The 10540-nt window shown below is 45.1% G+C and overlaps 2 non-coding genes and 2 pseudogenes across 2 annotated transcripts; all 4 read left to right on the forward strand.

Moving 5' to 3' along the window:
• The first annotated feature begins 2888 nt into the window (after nucleotides 1-2888).
• Nucleotides 2889-2997, forward strand: LOC148315437 (5S ribosomal RNA; annotated as a pseudogene).
• A 1003-nt stretch (nucleotides 2998-4000) lies between these two features.
• Nucleotides 4001-4119, forward strand: LOC148315438 (5S ribosomal RNA). Its single transcript, XR_015841179.1, has one exon. It is a non-coding gene; the product is annotated as a 5S ribosomal RNA (ribosomal RNA).
• Nucleotides 4120-5119: 1000 nt separating this feature from the next.
• Nucleotides 5120-5238, forward strand: LOC148315439 (5S ribosomal RNA). Its single transcript, XR_015841072.1, has one exon. It is a non-coding gene; the product is annotated as a 5S ribosomal RNA (ribosomal RNA).
• Nucleotides 5239-6235: 997 nt separating this feature from the next.
• On the forward strand, nucleotides 6236-6354 carry LOC148315440 (5S ribosomal RNA; annotated as a pseudogene).
• The last annotated feature ends 4186 nt before the right edge of the window (nucleotides 6355-10540 follow it).

Below are 10540 nucleotides of genomic sequence, written 5' to 3' on the forward strand. Positions count from 1 at the left end.
GACTGCCTGGTCTGTATATCATTGCTGACGATGTGCTTATTACAGGCCAGGGTGAGAGACAGGAAGATGCGATAAGAGACCATGATGCAAAGTTGAGACAGTTTCTGGACAGATGTAAACAAAAGAACATTAAATTGAACCCAGACAAGTTCAAACTGAGACAGGCTGAGTGCAATTACATTGGACACAGGCTCACAGCAAGCGGACTGAAAGTAGACCCAGACAAGGTCCGTGCCATTGAGCACATGCCGAGGCCCACAGACGTCAAGGCAGTGCAAAGACTGTTGGGCATGGTAAACTATCTGGCGAAATTTTGCCCCAAGCTTTCAGACCAATGTGAGGTACTGAGACAGTTGACACACAAAGATGTTGAATGGGAATGGATGGAGCAACATGAAACGGCTTTTGCGAAACTTAAAATGATGATTGCAGGTGCTCCTGTCCTGAAGTATTACTGCCCTGAGGAGGATTTAGTGGTGCAATGCGATGCATCGGACACTGGTTTGGGGGCAGCACTAATGCAGAAAGGCAAGCCCATTGCTTTTGCAAGCAGAGCACTCACGCAGACGGAACGTGGCTATGCTCAGATTGAGAAAGAGTTTTTAGCCATGGTTTTCAGTGTAGAGAAATTTCATCAGTTCACGTATGGGCGTAAGGTCACTGTCCAATCCGATTATAAGCCGCTCGAGACAATTGTGAGGAAACCTCTGTTGAGTGCTCCAAAGAGACTCCAAAGAATGATGCTGCGCATTCAGAAATATGATTTGACTGTAGTGTACGTTCCAGGCAGGGACATGTTACTAGCAGACACGTTGAGTAGAGCATATCTCCCAGAATGCTCACCCCTGGGCTCTGTTGAGGCTGACATAGAAACTGTTAACATGGTACAGCACCTACCTATCTCCAATGACAGCCTGAGCAGGATTAGAGTAGCTACGGAAGAAGATAGAACGCTTCAAACTCTTATTAAGATGATGCAACAGGGATGGCCGTCAGACAAAAGATCAATACCGCCGGAGATCAGGCCATACTATTCGTTTCAAGGTGAACTGAGTCACCAAGATGGCATTGTTTTTAAAGGTGAACGTGCTGTTATACCTACCGCACTCCAGAAGGACATCACCAGCCGCCTGCATTCATCTCATCTAGGTGTCGGAGGATGTCTGAGGAGAGCCAGAGAATGCGTTTTCTGGATTGGCATGAATGACCATATTACAGCACACATCACTCGTTGTGACATCTGCAGGTCAGTAGATGACAGACAACAGAAGGAAACACTCAACCCACATGATTTGCCAAACAGGCCATGGGCAAAGGTGGGCGTCGACATTTTTCAGTTTGAGAACAAGAACTACCATGTGACAGTGGACTATTACTCGAATTATTGGGAAATAGACTTTTTGCCTGACACTAAATCTGCCACAGTGATAAAGAAACTGAAAGCCCACTTTGCTAGATATGGCATTCCCAGCACTGTAATTTCAGATAATGGACCTCAATACTCATCGGAGGATTTCCACAGGTTCAGTCGGCTGTGGGAGTTCGAGCACAAAACATCATCTCCAGGTTACCCTCAGAGTAACGGCAAAGCAGAGTCTGCCGTGAAGACAGCAAAAAGACTTTTGCAAAAGGCTAAAGCGGCTGGGCAGGACCCATATCTTGCGTTATTGGATCACCGCAATACACCGTCACAAGGACTAGACTCAAGCCCGGCGCAAAGACTGCTGAGCCGCCGTACAAGGACACTGCTCCCAGTCAAGCCCAGCCTTCTTCGGCCCAAAGTGATTAGAGCAGGGCCAGTACTGCTGAAAAATCAATTCCGCCAGTGTGCTTATTACAACCGCTCTGCTAGGGATCTCGATGCATTAAAACCTGGCGATTGTGTTAGGGTTCAGCCTTTTCACCCCCACACTAAGTGGAGGTTGGGCAGAGTGAAAAACTGTGTTGATTGCAGATCCTATGACATTGAATTGGATTCAGGTGCTGTTCTGAGAAGGAACCGTAGACACCTCAGGCACGCTCTGGGAGATCCACATGTGAGGCCAATAGACATGGAGGCTGAGGATCCACCAAACACCCAAGCGAGTCCAATACAACCTCAGCCAGCCGCTCCGTCCGATAGGGATAGGCCGATGACAACTAAGAGTGGTAGAGTTATTCACAAGCCGCAGCGGTACAAGGACTTTACTACTTAATCACATGCTTTGGGGATTCTTATTTTTAAGGGTAATTGTAATTGTGGAAAAAAAAAAAAAAAAGGGTGGGATTCCTCCTAACAGAGGAGCACTGTTTTGTTTGGGATGTTGAAATTGCATCTGTCACTGAGAAAAAAAAAACTGTTGTCTCAGCATTGTTCACATTGTATGTGTTCGGCACCAAGTCCAATTTAAAGGACAAGCTTTCCAAAAAAGAGAAAGGATGTAACAATATGGTATGCTGTGTTATCAGGTGCATCAGTAGGGGGCACTGCAGGGCAGTTGGATGTGTGTAAGCCTGTTGTTATGACTGCAGGGCATTCGAGGAACACGTTGTTGGAAATAAACGCTGGCCAAGTTGGGTCAGAGCAAAGAAACTGGACTTGTATCTTTTCTTAGAAAACCCCACTTAAACAAACGTCACCTGTAAGAACACAGCCAATCAATTGGTCCCTTTTTCGCCCATCTACGGATTTTTGTCCGCATTTAACCATGTGTATGTGCCAACAAACCATTGTACACATTTGCTGATATTTGTCATATATCTGTGACTTCAATCATGCATTGTAGATTGTTGTTACACATTTGTGACTGTGGTTATAGTTTCAGATTCTTGTTATGTATTTTTGGATTGAAGTATTTGCCACAATAAAGACCACATGTATAAAATGCAAAATTTTGAAAGGAATTGTCGCTTACGGCCATATTACCCTGAGAACGCCCGATCTCGGAAGCTTAGCAGGGTCGGGCCTGGTTAGTACTTGGATGGGAGACCGCCTGGGAATACCAGGTGCTGTAAGCTTTTGCACCGCAAAAAAAAAAAAAAAAAAAAAACTTTGACAAATGTAAGCAAGTATGCGAGCTGCTTTTTTATAAATTTCCACATTTATGCCTGACAGGCTGAGAGCACAGAATGCCAACATTCAGCGTCCCCTGCCTTTGGGTGTTGCTACAGTCTCGCCGTGGACGACTCGCAAATGCGTGTGGCAATTTGCAAATGCGTGTCTGGAGACTTGAGTGTGGCTCCGGAGCTCCACATTAAGACCAAAAGGGGACTCTCGTAGTCTACAGGTGTAGCAGACAGATGACCCGATGCAGTCCGGTTGGGTTGGTGCAGTGAGTGTTTACTAAATAAAAAGTTAATGAATCAATTTAAAAAAATGGTGTTTACTGAATGCAATAAAGGGAAGTATAGTTAATGTGGCAATTAGCAGGTGTGGAGAAGCTTCATTCATTTTTTTTAGCTTCACTGGTTATATCATTGGTTTCTATTTTATTAGTTCCACTTTATTCTTCCATTTATTCCAATTTAATTTAAATAATGTCAAATAAATGGTACATGACCATGGGTGGATAGCAGTGAACGCCCCCCCAAGTTATTGGTGTATATATTGGTGGTACGGGGCTGGTATAATATTAGTGCCCCCATGTGGTCCGAATGTGTAGCTACGGAGCCACACACAAGTCTCCTGACACGCACGCATTTGCAAATCAGCACACGCATTTGCGAGTCGTCCGCGGCAGGACTGTAGCAAACGTCACCTGTAAGAAAAGGTCCCGTTTTTACAGGTCGCCCATCTACGGATTTTTGTCCGCATTTAACCATGTGTATGTGCCAACAAATCATTGTACACATTTGCTGATATTTGTCATATATCTGTGACTTCAATCATGCATTGTAGATTGTTGTGACACATTTGTGACTGTGGTTATAGTTTCAGATTCTTGTTACGTGTTTTTGGATTGAAGTATTTGCCACAATAAAGACAACATGTATAAAATGCAAAATTTTGAAAGGAATACTCGCTTACGGCCATACTACCCTGAGAACGCCCGATCTCGTCCGATCTAGGAAGATAAGCAGGGTCGGGCCTGGTTAGTACTTGGATGGGAGACCGCCTGGGAATACCAGGTGCTGTAAGCTTTTGCACCGCAAAAAATAAATAAATAAAAAAAACTTTGACAAATCTAAGCAAGTATGCGAGCTGCTTTTTTATAAATTTCCACATATTCGCCTGACAGGCTGAGAGCACAAATTGCCAACATTCAGCGTCCCCTGCCTTTGGGTGTTGCTACAGTCTCGCCGTGGACGACTCGCAAATGCGTGTGGCAATTTGCAAATGCGTGTCTGGAGACTTGACTGTGGCTCCGGAGCCACACATTAAGACCAAAAGGGTACCCTCGGAGTCTACAGGTGTAGCAGACATATGACCCGATGCAGTCCGGTTGGGTTGGTGCAGTGAGTGTTTACTAAATAAAAAGTTAATGAATCAATTTTAAAAAATGGCGTTTACTGAATGCAATAAAGTGAAGTATAGTTAATGTGGCAATTAGCAGGTGTGGAGAAGCTTTATTCATTTTTTTTAGCTTCACTGGTTATATCATTGGTTCTTATTTTATTAGTTCCACTTTATTCTTCCATTTATTCCAATTTAATTTAAATAATGTCAAATAAATGGTACATGACCATGGGTGGATAGCAGTGAACGCCCCCCCAAGTTATTGGTGTATATATTGGTGGTACGGGGCTGGTATAATATTAGTGCCCCCATGTGGTCCGAATGTGTAGCTACGGAGCCACACACAAGTCTCCTGACACGCATTTGCAAATCAGCACACGCATTTGCGAGTCGTCCGCGGCAGGACTGTAGCAAACGTCACCTGTAAGAAAAGGTCCCGTTTTTACAGGTCGCCCATCTACGGATTTTTGTCCGCATTTAACCATGTGTATGTGCCAACAAATCATTGTACACATTTGCTGATATTTGTCATATATCTGTGACTTCAATCATGCATTGTAGATTGTTGTGACACATTTGTGACTGTGGTTATAGTTTCAGATTCTTGTTACGTGTTTTTGGATTGAAGTATTTGCCACAATAAAGACAACATGTATAAAATGCAAAATTTTGAAAGGAATTCTCGCTTACGGCCATACTACCCTGAGAACGCCCGATCTCGTCCGATCTCGGAAGCTAAGCAGGGTGGGGCCTGGTTAGTACTTGGATGGGAGACCGCCTGGGAATACCAGGTGCTGTAAGCTTTTGCACCGCAAAAATAAAAAAAACTTTTGACAAATGTAAGCAAGTATGCGAGCTGCTTTTTTATAAATTTCCACATATTCGCCTCACAGGCTGAGAGCACAAAATGCCAACATTCAGCGTCCCCTGCCTTTGGGTGTTGCTACAGTCTCGCCGTGGACGACTCGCAAATGCGTGTGGCAATTTGCAAATGCGTGTCTGGAGACTTGAGTGTGGCTCCGGAGCTCCACATTAAGACCAAAAGGGGACTCTCGTAGTCTACAGGTGTAGCAGACAGATGACCCGATGCAGTCCGGTTGGGTTGGTGCAGTGAGTGTTTACTAAATAAAAAGTTAATGAATCAATTTTAAAAAATGGTGTTTACTGAATGCAATAAAGGGAAGTTTAGTTAATGTGGCAATTAGAAGGTTAGAGAAGCTTCATTCATTTTTTTTAGCTTCACTGGTTATATCATTTGTTTTTATTTTATTAGTTCCACTTTATTCTTCCATTTATTCCAATTTAATTTAAATAATGTCAAATAAATGGTACATGACCATGGGTGGATCGGAGTGAACGCCACCCCTTGTTATTGGTGTATATATTGGTGGTACGGGGCTGGTATAATATTAGTGCCCCCATGTGGTCCGAACGTGTAGCTACGGAGCCACACACAAGTCTCCTGACACGCATTTGCAAATCAGCACACGCATTTGCGAGTCGTCCGCGGCAGGACTGTAGCAAACGTCACCTGTAAGAACACAGCCAATCAAAAGGTCCCGTTTTCGCCCATCTACGGATTTTTGTCCGCATTTAACCATGTGTATGTGCCAACAAACCATTGTACACATTTGCTGATATTTGTCATATATCTGTGACTTCAATCATGCATTGTAGATTGTTGTGACACATTTGTGACTGTGGTTATAGTTTCAGATTCTTGTTACGTATTTTTGGATTGGAGTATTTGCCACAATAAAGACCACATGTATAAAATGCAAAATTTTGAAAGGAATTGTCGCTTACGGCCATACTACCCTGAGAACGCCCGATCTCGTCCGATCTCCGAAGCTAAGCCGGTTCGGGCCTGGTTAGCACTTGGATGGGAGACCGCCTGGGAATACCAGGTGCTGTAAGCTTTTGCACTGCAAAAAAAAAAAAAACTTTTGACAAATGTAAGCAAGTATGCGAGCTGCTTTTTTATAAATTTCCACATATTCGCCTGACAGGCTGAGAGCACAAAATGCCAACATTCAGCGTCCCCTGCCTTTGGGTGTTGCTACATTCTCGCCGTGGACGACTCGCAAATGCGTGTGGCAATTTGCAAATGCGTGTCTGGAGACTTGAGTGTGGCTCCGGAGCTCCACATTAAGACCAAAAGGGGACTCTCGTAGTCTACAGGTGTAGCAGACAGATGACCCGATGCAGTCCGGTTGGGTTGGTGCAGTGAGTGTTTACTAAATAAAAAGTTAATGAATCAATTTTAAAAAATGGTGTTTACTGAATGCAATAAAGGGAAGTTTAGTTAATGTGGCAATTAGCAGGTGTGGAGAAGCTTCATTCATTTTTTTTAGCTTCACTGGTTATATCATTGGTTCTTATTTTATTAGTTCCACGTTATTCTTCCATTTATTCCAATTTAATTGAAATAATGTCAAATAAATGGTACATGACCATGGGTGGATCGGAGTGAACGCCACCCCTTGTTATTGGTGTATGTATTGGTGGTACGGGGCTGGTATAATATTAGTGCCCCCATGTGGTCCGAACGTGTAGCTACGGAGCCACACACAAGTCTCCTGACACGCATTTGCGAGTCGTCCGCGGCAGGACTGTGGCAAACGTTGTAACAATATGGTATGCTGTGTTATCAGGTGCATCAGTAGGGGGCACTGCAGGGCAGTTGGATGTGTGTAAGCCTGTTGTTATGACTGCAGGGCATTCGAGGAACACGTTGTTGGAAATAAACGCTGGCCAAGTTGGGTCAGAGCAAAGAAACTGGACTTGTATCTTTTCTTAGAAAACCCCACTTAAACATGGTGGCAGCGGCGGAGGATTTTGCCGGATTTTTTTGGTAAATCGTTGTTTCCACCGAGGAGACGACAAGACGCTAACGATTAGCGGAGGTTAGCATCGCCAGGCAAGCTCCGAGCATGGACGGGCTGAAAGCGCCACAAACGTTGTGTTTGGACTCCAGCCATTTGTCCAAAACGTGGAAGGCGTGGAGGGACGAGTTTCAACTTTATGTTGGATTAACTGTTGCCGAGGATGACGAGAAGAGGCGGGTGCGGCTCTTCAGGTACCTGGTCGGCGAGGGCGGCAGGGAGCTGCTCGATACGCTCATGGGGGACACAGCGCAGGCGGAGTGGACGTTGGAAGACATGATTGAGAAATTCGACACCTATTGCAGTCCAGCGGTGAATGAAACTGTGGAGAGGTACAAATTTTTCACGAGGAACCAAGGACCCAGTGAGTCTATTGACAACTATGTTACCGAATTGAAGCTGCTTGCTAAGACATGTAACTTTGCCAACTTGAGAGACTCCCTCATTCGAGACAGAATCGTGTGCGGCATTTGTGACGCCAACATGCGGGAAAGATTACTGAGGGAAAAGGCTTTGACTTTGGATGCTTGCCTTCAGCTGTGCAGAGCAGCGGAGCTGTCCCGGGAAAATTGCAGGACCATTGCTGGACAAGTGGAGGAAGTTCATGTCGTCCACGGAGCTTCACGCCAGCAGCAAGGACAGAAAGACAACATGGTGGATTGCAAGTACTGTGGTCGGACGCACGAGAGGAGCAAATACAAATGTCCGGCTTTTGGCAAGAAATGCAAAAAGTGTGGTTCGGACAACCATTTTGCGGCAAAATGTAAAGCTCGCACGGAAGTCAAGCGAAAGACGTCGATTCACTGTGTAGAGGACGTTGAAAGTGAATATGAGGACATTCTGTGTGTTAGAGAGGTGACAAAACTTGAAAATGTGAATACCATAAGCTCTAACAAGGAAAGTGACACAAAGCTGTTTGCAGGCATGCTCTTGGGGAAAAATATGGTAAAGTTCCAAATTGATTGCGGCGCTACATGTAACGTATTACCCGTTAACCTGCTGAACACGGATGCGAGACTGGATGAGACGACGTCAGTACTAGTGATGTATAATGGTAGCAAGGTGAAACCACTGGGCAAGTGTAAAGTTAAGCTGAGGAACCCAAGAAACCAGAAACTGTATCGGCTAGAGTTCCAAGTAGTGGATGAGGACTGCACTGTCCCACTTATAGGAAAAAGAGCCAGTGAGGCTATGAAGCTTATCAAGGTGCATTATGAAAATATCATGGCAATGGACAGTATTGTGACAACAGAGAAAGAGACAAAAGGAGAGTGGACATTCGAACAGATTAAGATGGACTTTGCAGATGTGTTCTCAGGAGATGGGTGTCTGGAAGGAGAGTACACAATGGAAGTGGACAAGAGTGTCAAACCAGTACAGCTGCCAAAGCGACGTGTGCCTGTCGCCATGCTGAAGCCACTGAAGGAGGAGCTTCAAGACCTCGAGCGCAGAGGTATTATCGCACCTGTTGACTGTAGCACCGATTGGATCAGCAGCATGGTGGTAGTACAAAAACAAAATGGCAGGCCAAGAATATGCATTGATCCAAAGCCCTTAAACAAGGCTCTCAAGCGCAGTCACTTCCCATTGGCAACTATTGAAGATGTACTCCCAGACTTGTCTAAAGCTAGACTGTTCACAGTGTGTGATGTTAAAAGTGGTTTCTGGCATGTCAAACTTGAAGAGAAGTCTAGCTACCTGACCACATTCTCCACCCCATTTGGGCGCTACAGATGGCTCCGGATGCCCATGGGGATTAGTCCGGCACCTGAGGTTTTCCAGAGGAAATTGAATCAAGCATTGGATGGACTGCCTGGTCTGTATATCATTGCTGACGATGTGCTTATTACAGGCCAGGGTGAGAGACAGGAAGATGCGATAAGAGACCATGATGCAAAGTTGAGACAGTTTCTGGACAGATGTAAACAAAAGAACATTAAATTGAACCCAGACAAGTTCAAACTGAGACAGGCTGAGTGCAATTACATTGGACACAGGCTCACAGCAAGCGGACTGAAAGTAGACCCAGACAAGGTCCGTGCCATTGAGCACATGCCGAGGCCCACAGACGTCAAGGCAGTGCAAAGACTGTTGGGCATGGTAAACTATCTGGCGAAATTTTGCCCCAAGCTTTCAGACCAATGTGAGGTACTGAGACAGTTGACACACAAAGATGTTGAATGGGAATGGATGGAGCAACATGAAACGGCTTTTGCGAAACTTAAAATGATGATTGCAGGTGCTCCTGTCCTGAAGTATTACTGCCCTGAGGAGGATTTAGTGGTGCAATGCGATGCATCGGACACTGGTTTGGGGGCAGCACTAATGCAGAAAGGCAAGCCCATTGCTTTTGCAAGCAGAGCACTCACGCAGACGGAACGTGGCTATGCTCAGATTGAGAAAGAGTTTTTAGCCATGGTTTTCAGTGTAGAGAAATTTCATCAGTTCACGTATGGGCGTAAGGTCACTGTCCAATCCGATCATAAGCCGCTCGAGACAATTGTGAGGAAACCTCTGTTGAGTGCTCCAAAGAGACTCCAAAGAATGATGCTGCGCATTCAGAAATATGATTTGACTGTAGTGTACGTTCCAGGCAGGGACATGTTACTAGCAGACACGTTGAGTAGAGCATATCTCCCAGAATGCTCACCCCTGGGCTCTGTTGAGGCTGACATAGAAACTGTTAACATGGTACAGCACCTACCTATCTCCAATGACAGCCTGAGCAGGATTAGAGTAGCTACGGAAGAAGATAGAACGCTTCAAACTCTTATTAAGATGATGCAACAGGGATGGCCGTCAGACAAAAGATCAATACCGCCGGAGATCAGGCCATACTATTCGTTTCAAGGTGAACTGAGTCACCAAGATGGCATTGTTTTTAAAGGTGAACGTGCTGTTATACCTACCGCACTCCAGAAGGACATCACCAGCCGCCTGCATTCATCTCATCTAGGTGTCGGAGGATGTCTGAGGAGAGCCAGAGAATGCGTTTTCTGGATTGGCATGAATGACCATATTACAGCACACATCACTCGTTGTGACATCTGCAGGTCAGTAGATGACAGACAACAGAAGGAAACACTCAACCCACATGATTTGCCAAACAGGCCATGGGCAAAGGTGGGCGTCGACATTTTTCAGTTTGAGAACAAGAACTACCATGTGACAGTGGACTATTACTCGAATTATTGGGAAATAGACTTTTTGCCTGACACTA

The sequence above is a fragment of the Idiotropiscis lumnitzeri genome, unplaced genomic scaffold (assembly GCF_059441095.1).
Source record: "Idiotropiscis lumnitzeri isolate Australia: NSW breed Sydney's pygmy pipehorse unplaced genomic scaffold, RoL_Ilum_1.0 HiC_scaffold_114, whole genome shotgun sequence".
Lineage (NCBI taxonomy): Eukaryota > Metazoa > Chordata > Actinopteri > Syngnathiformes > Syngnathidae > Idiotropiscis > Idiotropiscis lumnitzeri.